This window comes from Callospermophilus lateralis, unplaced genomic scaffold (genome assembly GCF_048772815.1).
Source record: "Callospermophilus lateralis isolate mCalLat2 unplaced genomic scaffold, mCalLat2.hap1 Scaffold_122, whole genome shotgun sequence".
NCBI lineage: Eukaryota > Metazoa > Chordata > Mammalia > Rodentia > Sciuridae > Callospermophilus > Callospermophilus lateralis.
In genome coordinates, this window is record NW_027512409.1 from 3,735,668 (window position 1) to 3,751,938 (window position 16,271).

General features: G+C 46.7%; 1 pseudogene; it reads right to left on the minus strand.

Annotated features, from left to right (window-relative positions):
- LOC143410755 (ruvB-like 1) overlaps window positions 1-14,633 on the minus strand; it is a 41,341-nt pseudogene extending 26,708 nt beyond the window's left edge.
- Between the last annotated feature and the right edge of the window lie 1,638 nt (window positions 14,634-16,271).

Genomic DNA, 16,271 nt, shown 5'->3' on the forward strand with positions numbered 1-16,271 from the left:
GCTTCCTGCTTAGCCACCTGAGGCTGCATTTGACGTGGCCCGTGATTCTGGCTCTCTGGGCCTCGGTCTCCTCCTCTATGTGACAGCACCCAGAAGCACCCACAGAGAAGTCCAGCTCAGAAGGAAAATATAAGTTGGAATACTCCCAAACTTTCTGTGTCAGGAAGCTCAGGAAGGAGGATCACCAAGGTGGAGGCCAGTCTAGACCACATAGCTAGTCCCTAGGGCTGGGGCCCAGCTCAGTGGCAGAGCACAGGTTCACTATGGCCACACCTCTGTGTTTGAACCCCAGGACCAGAAGAAAGCAAATTCTAGCACCTTTCATACCCAGGCTGTGCACACACATCTTGGGGTGATGGTGCTCGATTGGGCCTTGCTCTTCGCTAGGGGTGTGCACTGGGCAAGGACTGCAGCCTGCCCGGATGGCAGACAGGTCCTGAGGCTGAGCTTTCAGAGCAGCTGCTACAGATGGCCACCCTGTGGAAATACACATGAACTCTGTCCCAGACAGAGTCTAGAGTCAAAGGGGGGTGGCGGGGGACACGACACGGACTAACACCCAGTGCAGGGCTCCCTCGGCAGGAGGGGCCCGCCAAAAGGCCAATCCAAAAACAAAGTCGGTATGTGGTGGCCAAAGGCCAGGGGGAGGGACAGCAGGTGGCCATTCATGGAAATGAGGTCCCTTGGAAGGTCACGACAATGTTCTAGAATTAAGATGGGGAGTGTAAACTATGTCATGCATCCAAATCCTGTGGGCCACACACACTTAAAATAGGTGGATCGTGTTCACAACTGTACCCCAACAGAGCTGCCAGGAGCTTGCCAGGGCCCAGCCTCTCTAGCCTCCTTGGGGCACTTTGCAAACAGGACCAGGGCTGGGGAGTCCCCAGTCCAAGATTCGTAAGCCTCCCTCAAACTCACACACTTCAAAACTCCACACAATGCACCTGAGGTCCTTCTGTCTGAATATCTTATACATGTGGGAAAACTGCCCAGAAGGACTTGGGTTTGTCGGGGGCTGGGGGTACCAGGGATTGGACTCAGGGGTCCTCCACCATCAAGCCCCATCCCCAGCCCTGTTTGGCATTTTATTTAGAGTCAGGGTCTTACTGAGTTGCTTAGGGCTTCACTTTGGCTGAGGCTGGCTATGAACTCATGATCAGCCTACCTCAGCCTCCCGAACTGCTGGGATCAGAGGTGAGTACCACCTTTGTTTTGGAAGACAATTTTCTGCTTCTCCGTTAGACTCTTTTCTTCAAGAAGCTGGACAAAGCAGACTGATGGATGGCTCAAGTTTTCATTGTGTTCCTGTGTCCTCTCTCCTACAGGGAAGAGGACAATTTTTCTCTTTTCCTCTCAGGCACTTTTATATGGTTGATTTTCCAGATGAACTGGCTCAAGGTGTCATTACTGAGAAGGGGCCACCTTCTCAGAACCTCATTAATCCAGGGTGGTCAGGATGTGGTGAGGGATTAAAAAAAGAGAGAGAGGTTTGCAGAGCCAAGCTCCTGAGATGAAGGTCCCATTAGGAAACAGAAAAATAGCCCTTGGAAGAAATGACATTTTCATGATCTCCATAAAGCAGTGACCAAGAAACCACGTCATGGAATCAAGGAACCATCAAATTATAAAAGGGGGAAAGATGGACAGATTCTATGGTGGATGGAGACTGGTCTAGAGAAGAGAAACTAAGTCTCAGAGAGCTCAGAGGACTCGTAGGGGTCACCCAGCACCAGAGGACCCACAGTCACCCTGCCCCTCAGCCAGCACTGGACACAGGATGATTGTAGAGCCTCTTTCTGAGCCTGAGGCCTTGATCTGAAAAACAGGGGAAATGAGATTTATGGCACCTGCACACACAGGCACACAGCTGAGAGGAACCACATGTAAAATACCTCCCCAAGCCCTCAGCAGGTGACCTGGCTATGCAGTAGGGGACAGGTACAGGGCTAGTGTGAGTCAATCATAACAACAGTGGATGAGTAAAAACATTATGAAAAAGAAAGAAAAAGAAAACAAAATAATGTCCACTTTGACTTTTTGGGGAGGTGAGGGTGCACTATTGGGAATTGAACACAGGGGTGACTTACACCTGAGCCCTATACCCATCCCCATTTTTTATTTTATTTAGAGACAGACTCTCCCTGAGCTGCTCAGGGCCTTGACTAAGTTGATGAGGCTGGTCTCAACCTTGTGATCCTACTGCCTCAGCATTTTGAGCCACTGGGATGACAGGAATGCTCCACTGTGCCTGGCTGGCCAATGATCATCATGTGGGGGATGAGATGGCAGAAGCAATTTCTTGACCTAACGACACAACTCCCAGAAGCAATGAGAAAAGAAAGAACTACCTCATAAAGGGACCTATGTCCAAGCCCTCTACAAGGTGTCCCTTTATACTACACGGTGTTATCCTGAGTGTCCCATATGGCATCAACAGTGTAGAGGTCAAGGAAAGAGGGACACAGAAGTCACACCACCTGCCTGGTGCCACAGTGCCGAGGGCAGGGTTCAGGACAAACTCCCCTTGAGATGCTTGGTGCCCTTGGCTGTCTTGAGCCCTATGATCACATGGCTGATGGTCTTGACATAGCCACCCATGGGGTGCTCGGTCTCACATGGCATGAGCTCAGTCACCCCCCCCCCCATAGACCTCCTTGGCCTCCTTTATCTGCAGCCCTGGGAGGGATGGCCAATGGGGACACGGTGAGAAGCAGGAACATCATTCTCTCCACACCAATCTCCTCCCCACCAACAGCCTTCTTACTTCAAACTGCCACAGCACAAGAACTGACAAGTCACCTTACAGTACAATCCGGAGACACCATCATGGGTGGAGAGCAACACTACAGGGACCCAGTGAGTCCCTGATGAACTCAGTGAGACCTTGTCTCCAAATAAATTCAAGTGGCTTTGAAGTGACTCTGTGTTTAGGTGCCCCGGGTTCAATCCCTGGTGCACCTCCTCAAAAAAAAAAAAAAAAAAAAAAAAAAAGAGGCTCGCTGCTCTCCTGACAAATGGGAAGACCACAGAGGACTTCTGCTGGCAGGTGGCCATCGGGCTCTGTGTGAGCTGATATAGAAATGTCCCAAAGGCTGAGACACATGGCCACAGGATCAGACACTCAGGCCCCTTCCCACTGTTCAAGGGGGGGGGCATTATCTTATCACACCATCCCTTGCCTTCTCTTCTCCAGAAACCCAACCAGGACAAGGACACTCAAGACTGAAAGCTAAGGGCCAGCTCTCCTCTGCCTGGGATCCACCTGAGAGCCTATAAATGGGCCTTTTGGAAAACACCAAAAAGAGAAGCCACATTCTGTGTTTGATGAACCACATTCCCAGCTCCTAAACCCCAAGACAAACTTCCGAAGCAAAGACCAGAGCAACTGCACACACCTCGAGTCCCAGCAGCTCTGGAGGCTGAGGCTGGAGGATCATGGGTTAGAGGCCAGTTTCCACAACACTGAGGCCTTGAGCAACTCAGAGAGATGCTGTCTCTAAATAAAATGTAAAATAGGGCTGGGGATGGGGCTCAGGGGTCGAGGGCCCCTGGGTTCAATCGCTGGTACAAAAAAAAGAAAAGAAATTTCCCAGACAACATGAAGGTATCAGAAATTCTGTCAAGCTTGGAAAATTCTGGGCTTTTAAGCCTTCTTTGATTTTTTTTTAATAGAACCTTTTCTATTCTGCAAAGAGGAAATTCCTCCAAATGTAATGCCTGCCCATACTCACTGTCAGGGGACAGTGATATAAAATTTTTCCAGGAGGAAATGAAAGTCATCCCCATCTCTCAGCCACTCATTTTTGTCTAGAAGTTTCTCAGTGGTGACAAGTAGACAGGGGAAGGCCCAGTGGACCATGGGCCCATCTGGTGGCCAGGAGAGGGGCTGCAGGCACTGTCTCTGGCCACGACAGCACAAAGGATATGGGTTTCATCTACTGGCTCGGGTTTCTAAGTCCCTGACAGGAACCTTTATCACATCAAGGGAGTGGCACAGATGGTGACAGATGACCCTCTCTCCCTCCCTCTGCAGCTTTCCAGGAAGTCAAAGGTGCAGGGACAGAAGGCTCCTGTCTAAGGGGAGGCCACGGCTTGCCCTTTCATTCTGTGGCAGAATCTAGAAATTTCTCCTCACCTGCTGCCATCAAAAGCCCCTGCTGTGTCCCCCACCCCCCCACCCCAGGGGTGACTCTCATCAAATGTGCCTGGTGACCTCTACTTTTTCAAATTTTAAAGCATTTCAGTTCCTGCTGAGCCATTGAAACACAAGCAACTGTGTGAAGACTAGTTATAAAAGATTTTTGTCTCACAAAAATGGGGTTTTTAAAAAATTTTTTAAGTTGTAGATGGACACAATTCCTTCATTTTTTAAAATTTTTACTTTTATGTGGTTCTGAGGGTGGAATCCAGAGCCTCACACATGCTAGGTGGGTCTCTACCACTGAGCCCCTGCCCTAGCCAAAAAAAATGGTGTTTTTAAAATTTGAGTTCTTAAAAATATTAATAGTCAGGTATTTGAAAGATTGTGATATCTTACTGGTCACATTTTTAGGGGGGTTCTTTTTGGTACCAGGAAAGGAATTAAGGGTCCCTCAACCCCTGAGCCCCATCCCCAGCCCTGTTTATATTTTATTTAAAAACAAGGTTTCACTGAGTTGCTCAGGGTCTGGCTAAGTTGCTGAGGCTGGCCTCCAACTTCCTATCCTCCTGCCTCAGCCTCCTGAGCTGTTGGAATATGGTTCATATGTTTAATTAATGAGTTAAATAAAATCACTGGCACATGTTTAATTAAGAAAAAGTAAGCCAGACACCACAGCACGCATCTGTAGCCATAGTTACTCAGCATACTGAGGCAAGAGGATGGTTTGAACCCAGGAGTTTCAGGACTGCCTGGGAAACATAGTGAGACCCTGAAAAATAGGAAATAAAAAGGAAAAAGAAAATGAGAAATGAAGAAAAAACAACAGAGAGAAAAATTTTAAACGTAAAACCCAGGTGTGATTTGCACATGTATAATCCCAGTACCTCAGGATGCTGAGGCAGGAGGATCGAGATTTGGAAGCCAGCCTCGGCAACTGAGCAAGACCCTGTCTCTACATAAAATATAAAAAGGGCTAGGGATGGAACTCAGGGGTGAAGTGCCCCTGGGTTCAGTCCATGATACCAAAAAATAAAAATAAAAAGTCTAAGTTCAGTGTGACACAAAGCTTAGCTTCTGAACACAGTTCAGAATAAGAACTCTTCATTTCAGCATTAGTGTCACAGAGGGGCTGGGGGTGGCTCAGTGGCCATGGTTGAGAGAGAGAGAGAGAGAGAGAGAGAGAGAGAGAGAGAGAGATACCCATAGTTGAATGCTTATATTGACCTGCTGGGGAAGATCAAGAGGCAGAGCCAGTCCCTCAGAGAGTCACCGCAGGAAGACACAGTGCCAGCCACCAGGAAATCAGATGGCTGTGGGGGGTGAAACAGGGTCCCATGACATCTCCCCACTTCCAAACGCTGTGCCCTCCTACTGCATTTTCTTTCCTTCACCATTAAATCAAAAGCTTCCCAAGTAGATTTCTTAGTCTTTTTATTTATTTATTATTTATTTAGGTACCAGGGATGGAACCCAGGGGCCCTCAACCACCAAGCTCTGTCCCCAGCCCTTTTTATATATTAGTTAGAGACAGAGTCTCACTGAGTTGCTCTGGGCCTCACTAAGTTGCTGAGGCTGGCCTCCAACTTGTGATCCTCCTATTTTATCCTTCCAAGCTGCTGGGATGGCTGGTTGCTCTTGCCTGTCTTGTCAACAGCACCAAAAGAACATGAGCAGTCCAATTAACACATCACAGAAGCATTTTTAAGATGAAAGGATTCAAAGCACTGGAGAAGCAGCAGCCATCTGTCACTCTAACGTGACACTCACCGATAGCCCTGCGAAAGTTCTCCATCAGTACCTCTGTCTTCTTGATCTTCATGGAGTAAACTTTGCTCCCCACCATGGGACAGAAAGGGACCTTATTTCCAAGCTCCTGAGCAATTGCCAGGGCCAGGGCTGTCTACAGAGGCAAGAAAAGAAAGGTTTTCATTTTATAGTCATGAAAACCTAATTCAAAGCCATCTATAAAAAAATTATTCAAGAGGCTGAACATGGTGTCGCACACTTGTGATCACTAAGACTCATGAGGCTAAGGCAGGAGGATGGCAAGGTGGAGGCCATTCTCAGCCACTTAGCAAGGCCCTGAGCAACTCAGTGAGACCCTGTCTCTAGATAAAATATAAAAGAGTTGGGGATGGGGCTCAGTGGTTAAACACTCCTGGGTTCAATTCCTGGGTTCAAAAAAAAACACCATGAATAAATCAGGAAGGATTTATTACATGACCTTTATTTGATGTTAAATGGCCAGCAAATAGTGCATAATACGTGAGGCCAAATCTGGAAGCAGTGAGATGGTTGGCAAGCCCCCCCTGACCATGTCCTGTGGTCAAATATAAATTGATGCTCAGTAACCTATCTTCTGTTGGCAGATGCTAAAGAGAACCAGGTGCAACAGACATCTCATCAAATACCAAGTTATGAAAATCAAATGCTCTCACATGGGCCCAGGACTGGAAAATGCCATGGCCTCTGACTGCCATTTCATCCTCCCTCATCTCTGAAATGAGAATGAGGTCATACCCTAGGTGTGCAGGCCACGCAGAGCCTCCTGAGTTTCTGAGGGCCTCACTAAGTTTCTGAGACTGGCCTCCAAATTTTCATCCTCCTGCCTCAGCCTCCCAAACTGCTGGGACAAAGCCAACTGGAGCTGCTGCTTCAAAGATGGCCCAGGGAAGACTCCTCTTAGCTTTTCTTTTCAATGCCCTTTTGTTGACACCTCTGAGCAGCCAACCTGGGGGACGATCAGTGAACACTGTAGGGCAAAATCCACTAGCCTGTGGGGCAGAGGCTGGTTCTAGTTCTGATATTCTCCCTGTTTTCCAGTGTGGTCTGGAGCACACAATAGTGCTAATGCTGGATGGACTCATCCAGCAAACTAAAATACTTTTTAGATTAAAGGAGCCAACGAGCTGCCCACAGGATGGTTTGGTTGTGACCACGTAGTCTTAGATGTGCCTTTAAACTTGGCTTTTTTGTGGAAGGATTGAACCATGAGCCCCATCCCCAGCCCTATTGGGTAATTTAATTAGAGACATGGTCTCCCTGTGTCACTGAGGGCCTTAATTTGCTGAGGCTCTCCTCGAACTCGCTATCCTTCTGCCTTTGCCACCCGAGCCAACCAATGGGATTAAAGGCATGTGCCACTGTGCCCGGCTCTTGCCATTTTTTGAACCCTAGGGACTTTCGTGTAGAAAACCAACTATTTGGCTTCTTTTGACAAACCAGGTCTGGACCCAGTGGCCCTCTTTTAGTGACAGGGCACCGCATTTTGGGGCTTAGCCAGTCAGTTTGTTAGCCTCATTTCCCAAATGCTTAGGCACCCGAGTTGGCAAGCCCAAAGCATGTGTTCCAATAACAAAGGGCAAATGTCTAGAACAGAACACAGAGGGATGCGATTTCAACACCACAAGGCCCAGGAGAGGCCACAGGAAGCTCTTCCCACCTGTTTTATTTTGCTGGTTCTGGGAATGGAACTCAGAGCCTTGTATGTGCAAGGCAGCTGCTCCACCACTATGCTCTAGTCCCAGCATTTTTTATTTAAAGACAGGGTCTCACTGAGCTTCTGAGTCTGGACTCCATCTTGAGATCCTCCTGCTTCAGCCTCCCGAGTTGCTGGGCTTACAGGTGTGAGCCACTGTGCCTGGTTTTCATGTCCACCTTCTAACCAGAATGTCTCTTCCCTGTTCTTTCAAAGCCCCCAACTCCCTATTCTCAGTTACCAGTGTCAAAACAGTGACCGTGTCCCACTAAACAGCATCCCTGCCTCCCTGCATCTAATACTGAAGGGGTGATCATTACCCTTTCATTCAAATAGAATCAATACTTGTTTAAGAATGGCTCCATGTCTGTTCAGGTTTCTCCAATTAAAAGCTCATGGAAGGGGCTGGGCTGGGGCTGGGGCTCAGTGGTGGAACACTCACCTAGCATGTGTGAGGTGCTGAGTTTCATCCTCAGTGCCACATAATAGTAAATAAATAAAACAAAGGTATTGTGTCCAACAACAACTAAAAATATATGGTATTATTAAAATAAAAAACTCATGGAAGAAAGGCACATATACCTACCCTTTTCTATTGAGCTCTATAGATCTCACTGATCTTTCCATACCCTGTAATCTTGAAAAATAACTTGTATTTTTTAAATATTTTAATATTATCAGGGCTCCCAGCTGATCAATCAATACCCACCAAGATGCAACTCAGACATTTATGGTGTTTACTTTTGAACAGGGTTGCATTAATTATATTTATTTTTTTTTTCTTCAAAACAAGTTTAATTTTGTTCCAGCCATATATTAGGAGAAAAACTTTTAAAAAATGCTCAAAAATCAAGCCATTATAAAGTTAAGCACCCCTCTCCTTAGCAATAAATATTGAACTGATATAGGTAACTGAACTGATATAACTGATTTAGGTGTAGCTGGACAAAACACAATGCCTTTATCTTTATGTGGTTCTGAGGATTGAACCAGGTCCCACCCATCCTAGGTGATTGCTCTACTTCTGAGTCACAATCCCAGCCCATTAACTTGTATTTGATGGATTAAGAAACTGAGACGTGGGTGTGGGGGTGCATGCCTGTCATCCCAGCAGCTTGGGAGGCTGAGGTGGGAGAATGGCTAGTTGGAGGCCAGCCTCAGCAAATTAGCAAGGCCCTGAGCAACTCAGTAAAACCCTATCTCTTAATAAAATACAAAAAGGGCTGAGGACGGGGCTCCAGGGTTAAGTTCCCCTGGGTTTTTTCCCTGGTAGCCAAAAAAAAAGGGATTTTTCAGTCTTTTCTCTGTTTTTTGGGGAAAGCCTTGCAGTGCAGGTTGCTTGGCAGCATCGTTTGCCTCTAACACTAGATGCCACGAGTTCCCCCACCACATTTTGAAACCACAAGAGATGACTCTCTAGATGCTGGCAAATATCTCCTGGGGGGCAAAACTGGCCCAGGTTGAAAATCACTGCAGAGCTAATCTCACCTAGCTGGACTTCGAGAAACAGCACACAGAGAACAGGAACAGCCCACAGCTCAGGCGTTCAGAGCTGGCAACTGTCCATACGAATAAAACCAAAAAGTGAGACTCAGAAAGCCCTGTGGACATCAAGAATGGGAAATCAGGGAAAGGCGCCCTATACAAAAGTACCTCCAAAACATTCAGAAAGAAAGGTTCCAACCCTGGAAATCAGACTTCTTAAGAGCAACACTGGAAGATAAAAAGTACCAAATAACACTGAGAGAAACAGCACTAAAGGAAACATCTATCATGCTGGTGCTCTGGCGCAGGCCTGTCATCCCAGTGGCTTGGGAGGCTAAGGCACTAGGATCACGAGTTGGAGGCCAGCCTCAGCAAAAGCGAAGCCCTAAGCAACTAAGTGAGACCCTGTCTCTAAATAAAATGCAAAAAGGGCTGAGGATGGGGCTCAATATTTGAGAGCTCCTAGGTTCAATTCTTGGGGTTCAATTATTGGTAACCCCCCAAAAAAATGGAAGATGACTTTGACAAGCTAATGTTCCTGTAAGTGCACACTGTATGGCATTCCAGCCTTGAAAAACTTCCCCCAGACACAGGACTTCTTCATCCACCATCAGTCACCAACACAACACACCCTGGCAACTCCATATGTACAACTTCATAATTAGAATTCAAGTTTTTATTTCACAGCTGATTGTGTTTCTGCTTCTGACAGGTGAGGAGCCTGCCCCAGGTCTCCCAACTGATCCATCAACACCCACCAAGGACCAGGGTGGAGTGTCTGGGTGGAGCGGCAGACGGTGCTCTTGTTGGCAAGAGCTCACCCGTATCCTCACATGGGGCACCAGAATGAATGAATTCCCCACGCAAAGACACTTCGCCGGGAGAATTCCAATTTTATTGCAAAAAGCTGGTGCTTATATAAAACTAAGGGGGAGATGGTAGGGCTTAGAAAAATGTCAGGAAACCCGTTTATTGACAAGTTCTTCCAGATATCAGCTCCGGAGCCCAGAAATTAGTTTTCATTGGGGCTAAGGTTCCCTGCCAGTGAGATTTGAAATTGGCACTGGCGGGAGAGTTCACACTGGAGGGAACTTTTCGCGCCACTGCAGAAAAGAAGAAGGTAGGAAGAAGAGGTCCTTAGGCACCATGTTGGGGTTTTTTTCTCTGGGGTATGGCTGCCATTTATACTTTTGCCAACAGAACACATTCCAGGACTAGTCACACATCCTTTGGTCTTGAGTAGATCATTCAGCTACCAATAAATTTAATTATCACATTAGAAAACAAAGAACAAAAATGTGGTAGACTTAAAAATGGGCTCTCATTGGTGACGTCCAAGGCCTTTGTGTTATGGTTTAACAAACAGAGTCTAGAATGCTCTCTACCTTGCATGCCGGTGGGGCTGGGGTAACTACCCACCCAGTACACACACATCTCTGGCCTCAGGCCATCCTGTGTCCAGCTATGAGTAGAAATTCTGAGGACACCAAAGCCTGCTTAGGAATGTGATGGGCTCCTCACCCTGGGGAGTGGGCAGATAGCCAGAAACATGGAGCTGGAACTTCATTGAGCTGTTGAACCTACTTTATAGGGCCTGTTTTATCTTTTAAATAACTCCACTTTTGTCATGCCCAGAGGCATATGCCTATAATCCCAGCAGCTCAGGAGGCTGAGGCAGGAGGATTGTGAGTTCAAAAAGCCAGCCTCAGCATAGGCGAGGCACTACGCAACTCAGTGAGACTCTGTCTGTAAATAAAATACAAAATAGGGCTGGGGATGGGCCCAGTGGTTGAGAGCCCCTGAGTTCAATTCCCAACACACACACACACACCCCAAAAACAAAAAAAGACCCCACTTTGCTGCTGAATGTCTGTGTGATGCCTCTTATTCGTGTAGCAAATTTGGTCTAACATTTGCCTTCACTATCACCTGCCAGAGAGGTTGTAGGGCAGCAGGAGACCACACCTGACTCTAACCTCTCTTATGACACTGTTATCTGAATCAACCAAGAAGCACCAAACTGGCTCAGATCTTTTTGAGAAAAATTAAAATGTTTGTTTGTTTCCTTTTATTTTGAAGTAGCATCTCCCTAAATTTCCCAGACTGGCCTCAAACTTGCAGTCCTCATGCCTCAGCCTCCCATGTAGCTGGGATTACTGGTGTGTACCTCTACAACTGGCATGGGTACTTTTTTTTTCCTGTGTACATAGCCCTTTTCTGCACCTCCAGTCCTACTGTCATAGAAAGAATCTCCTAGGTACAGAGGCCCACAAGAAATATTAGGGAGGTATCAGCATGTGTGGTCTCTAACTCAGCTGAACACATGGAATGCTTTTGGGGAACCAATACCCACCAGAAGAAATGAGGGAAATTCTGTCATCCACTCTGGGTCTACTGCTCCCTTTGCATCCCCTGTGCACTACAGATGCTCAGAATGCAATGATGTCATCAAGAGAAAGACCAGCATCCTGGCTGGCATATAGACGAGGGATCCATATACAGTGCACTCAAACACTGTCACATAAAGGCTCTCTATTGGACAAGGGACCAGGGTTAGAAAGCTTGGCCTGCCCAAGTAAACCCAAAGCTCTTTCAAAACAGAGGCCTAGATTTTGATATATACCTACATGTCATCATGGTGCCTACTCCCTGACCAGTGAATGAGGGGTGACTGGAGTAATTTTCAGGACAATGCCTAGAGGTCAGAGGTGGGCACTGGACAGAGAGGGCTGCCACATAGCACAGAGGCTCATATAATGTAAAGAACCAGGCAGGGCTGAATTCGAATCCCAGCCGTGCTGTTTACCAGCTTTTGCAGAGGCTCCTATCTTGAAGGCTTGGTCCCCAGAGCAGCAATGTTCAGAGGCAGGGCTTAGTGGAGTGATTGGATCATGAGGGCTCTGTCTTTATCAGTGAATCAATCTACATATTTGAACAAACCAACAGGAGGTAGTGGACACTATAGGAGTTAGGGCCTAGTTTCCTCATTGGAGGAAGTAGGTCATAGTGGGGGTGCCCTGAAAGGGTAGCACCATAGTGACGGGGCTCATTGCTGTGTGGAGAGAAAAGAGGGGGGTAAAGCTGGAACATGTCTAGTCTAGCACACGACACTTTGCACCTAGTAGGTGCTTGCTGCTATTTTTTTTTGTAGTACTGGTAATTAGAGTGCTTTACCAGTGAGCTACATCTCCAGCCCTTTTAATTTTGTGGTACTAAGGTGCACTCGATCACTGAGCCACATCTTCAGCCCTTTTTTTCTTTTGAAACAGGTTCTCAACTAAGTTGCTGAAATTGGACTTGAACTTGCAATCCTCCTGCCTAAGCCTCCCGAGTAGTTGGGCAGGTGTGCACCACCATGCCCAGCTATTAGATATATTTTGATAGTGCTCCTTCATCAGTATAAGATGCAGCTGAGACCCTAGTGAGGGGTGGCCACACAAAGAAGAGGCTCATTTGCAAGAACTGGAACTAAATAAAACTAGAAGAGAGCTAGCCATGCAATATTTTCGAGACAGATCGCTGGCTTTCCTCTGCCAGGTAAATTCCTGGATTTATCAACTACATCCTTCCATATTATATGTGCTTAAGAAATGGTAGCTGTTTTTCATATTTACAGGAAAATGACAACTCCATATGTTTAGGTTTCCTGAATGGCCTGGGGAAAGCTCTCTCTGCCTCAGTCTCCCTGTTTGCAAAATCTCTCTGGTTCTCTGAATGAAGAAGCAGTCCATTCCCACCCTCTGGCCCAAGTGGCACCCAGCCAGCATTTAAAGCCAGAGGGAGCAGAGGAAATTCAAGCAAGAGGCCACTAAAGAAAGGTTATGGGTCTTGGGCTCCACTGGGAGAGGAGCAGAGTGGGTGGGGTCCAAGGCCCCAATGGACCCAGTCTGGTGCTACATTTCCTAGGGCCTGCTGCTCCCTTCTCTGAGTGGCCTGGCCCCATCCTGGTCATGTATATTGGGACATGCCAGGGCCTGGCATCCCAGGGGCTAGAGGGAGCTCCTGCAGGGGATTTCAAAAGCCCAAATGCCTTTCAGAAAGGAACTAAAATTTTCTGCTCAATCAAAGCCTCCACAGGAGAAGAACAGGCCTAGCCCTTTTGTTTTTAAGTCTCTTTATTTTCCAGCTGTTTGGCCTGATCATTCTCTTTTTTTCCTATTATAAATGGTTCCAGCTGCAACACACAGGAAAAATAAAACCATCTCCTAGGCCTGGGCAAAAGCTGGCTGGCCTCCTGGGGCTGACAAAGGCAGCTCTGGCCTCCGACACCAACTGCGAGAGGCCCTGGAGCCCCTGCCCAGAGCCAAAGCCACAGGAGGAGTGAGGGGAGGATTCAGGAAGTCTCTGATTGCAACCCAAAACTTCTCCTGCCCCTGGGAGAAGCTGCCAGCCAGCCAAGGAAAGGATTCCTAAAGGGCTTGTGGGCAGAGAAGGAAAGATCAGGCACCCCTCTCCAGGGCCTATGGAGAAACTGATGTCTGGGTTAGAGTTGCAGAAGGTCACAGTATCAACAAATGGTAGAGCTGATCTTTGAAGCCAACATTCTCAATTCCAACATCAAGTACCAAAAAAATGTCGGAAGAGAGGTCTAAGAAGGAGCCCTGGCATCCTGGGTTTGCTGAATGAGAGCAGATGTCATTCCTTTCTCAGCTTCTCTGCCTCCCAGTAAGTTAAGTTCATTTTTCTGTGACTCAGTTTTCTTATCTTTGAAAATGAGGACATGCTTGTACCCACCTTGTAGGACAGCTGTGAGAAGCATAGGAGTCAATAGGTAAAGGACATAGAACAGTGATTTTAAAAAAATCACCTCTTACTCTCTGTAAATGTAAAGTTTGTGTTTTTCACCTAAGGAATGTTTACTGACCTCTCCTAGGGCAGGCCCTGGGCCAGGTGCTGGGGAATGCAGCTGGGCAAAGCAAACAGGTCTCATGCCTGGTGGGACTTCCAGTGGGGGAGGGGGCAAGCCAAGGGACACAGTGGATTCACTAGATACACTGCCTTATGGCACATTCTAGATCTCTCTTCTCTGGGAAGGAGTAAGGTGGGGGGGGCTGGTGGTCAGAAACTTTCAGGACTCAGGGGCCAAACTGATCAGCTGGGAGGAAGCAAGGGCACTCCTTCCTTTGCAAAAGGAGGCAGGAAAATGTTGAAAACCAGTTTTTACAGTTTAACTGTTTTTAAGTGAAAGAGAGCCCCAGGACGACAGCTCGCTACTTCCCCATCCTGGTGGGCTGGTTCATCTGGTTCAGCCTCAGAGCGCTCAGTGCGTGGTCCTCCTCGCTGTGCCTGAGATGCAGGCTGGTCCTGAGGAAATGGGAGCCTTTGCCCATTGTGTCCACCAAGGGGTTCCATGCCCCCCACCTTTCCGCTCACAGGGTTCCCTACTGCCAAAGGCACCACCAGCAACCTCCCAGAACTGCGAGCTGGAGACCAGACAGGGCATGACCTGAGGGGAGGGGTAGAGGTGTGGCCTGTGAGCGTGGGGCGGGGCCAGAGCCACAGTCCCGCCCTGCACTTGTAGGCCATGCCTGGTGCACTCCCTGCGCCCTGTGCGCCTCCCGGCACAGGCTCCCCACAGTGGCCCAAGAGGACACTGACTACTTGTGAGATGCCAAGCCTTTCTCAAAAAGCCAACAGAAGTCCTCGTGTTTCACAGAAACCTCTCCTGGGTCTGAAGTGGGTAAATTGATAGGCAGCATCCCTTGGGCTGGAGAAGGACAACCTCTTCCTCCCCACACTTTTTTCCCAGTGCCCCACCTGATGCCCTAGAGAGAGTTCTCCCTACACAACTAAGCTGATGTCCACGTGCTATTATAAATTCCATTTTACATGTAATAAAACTAAGTCTCAGGAAGGCTGATTATGTCCCTAATCCAAAGTCACACAGCCCTTAAGGGATAAAGCCAGGATTGAAATCCAGGGGAATCTCCCTCCAAAATTGGAAAATTTCCTTCCCCAGGTAGTTAATTCAAGCTTCTACACTTTGCCTGAAGCATAGCATTGATGTATTGATTTAGATGGATGGATATATAAACCGCTAGATAGATGTGGAGGTTAAGCTAGAGAGGGAGATAAAGATGGTATCTTAGAACCACAGACAATTGTATCAGGTGTCAATGGGATGGGGGCAGATACCCTTTTCCCAAATCTCCATCAATCCCCAAAACCTTTTGTTTAAGTCAAAATTTTTTTAAAAAAATTTAGATGTAGATGGACACAATACCTTTATTTAATTTATTTGATTTTATGTGGTGCTGAGGATTGAAACCCAGTGCTTCACATGTGCTAGATGTCAACATTTCTACTGTGAATTCCCATTAAACACAGATAAACACAACCTTGCCTTCCAAGATTCTAGAATAATTGACAAAGGTGTCACTAACCAAGATCATGGCCTTTTTAATGTCAGACACATCAGAAAAATTAATTTTCCCAAAAAGAAGTTGTTTGTCATCCCTTTCTTGTTAACATAAATTAGATAATGGATATGTTCTTAATAGTATTCTCAAAGAGGCAGAACAGTTCTTAAGGAAAATTTTTAGTGATCAAAGATATTGAGGGACAACAATTTAGTGTTTGGGGGCATTTAGTGTTTGGGGGCCAGGATCTAGGCTTCACACAATGCTTGGATGGGATGGATCTGTATCATCAAGATTCATCCTTGTCTCAAGAATTTTGATCTTAAAATGGTTTAATCAAGCTCACTTTAAATGACCATTACTTTAAGACACAATATTTAAAAATTATTAGAGGAAACTCCACCGCTTGCTTCTAATTATGTAAGACAAAGTAGTAAGGGGTGCTTCAGGAGAATAAGGAAACTGTCTGAAAGTCAGTGCTTATTTTTTCACACTACACATTAAGTCAACATAAATTTAAAATTATAGTGAGTATACATAGACTAGTATATATGCTAACAGTATGAGATGGCACATAAATCTCCCCCCAATTAATACAAGAATTTCAATATTGTTAATATTTTACTTGTTATTACTGGCAACTGAAGGGATCCATGGAAGGGTCATAGTACAACCTGTGGGTAGACTGAGGCAGCCTGTAATTGACCTTGGCTTGTCATCCCTAGTTCAATCTACCCTCTCCTTTTTATTAGTTTAAATAAGGTTGTCCCAACACTAAATGTCCCAAAAAGAGGAGTTGCTGTCT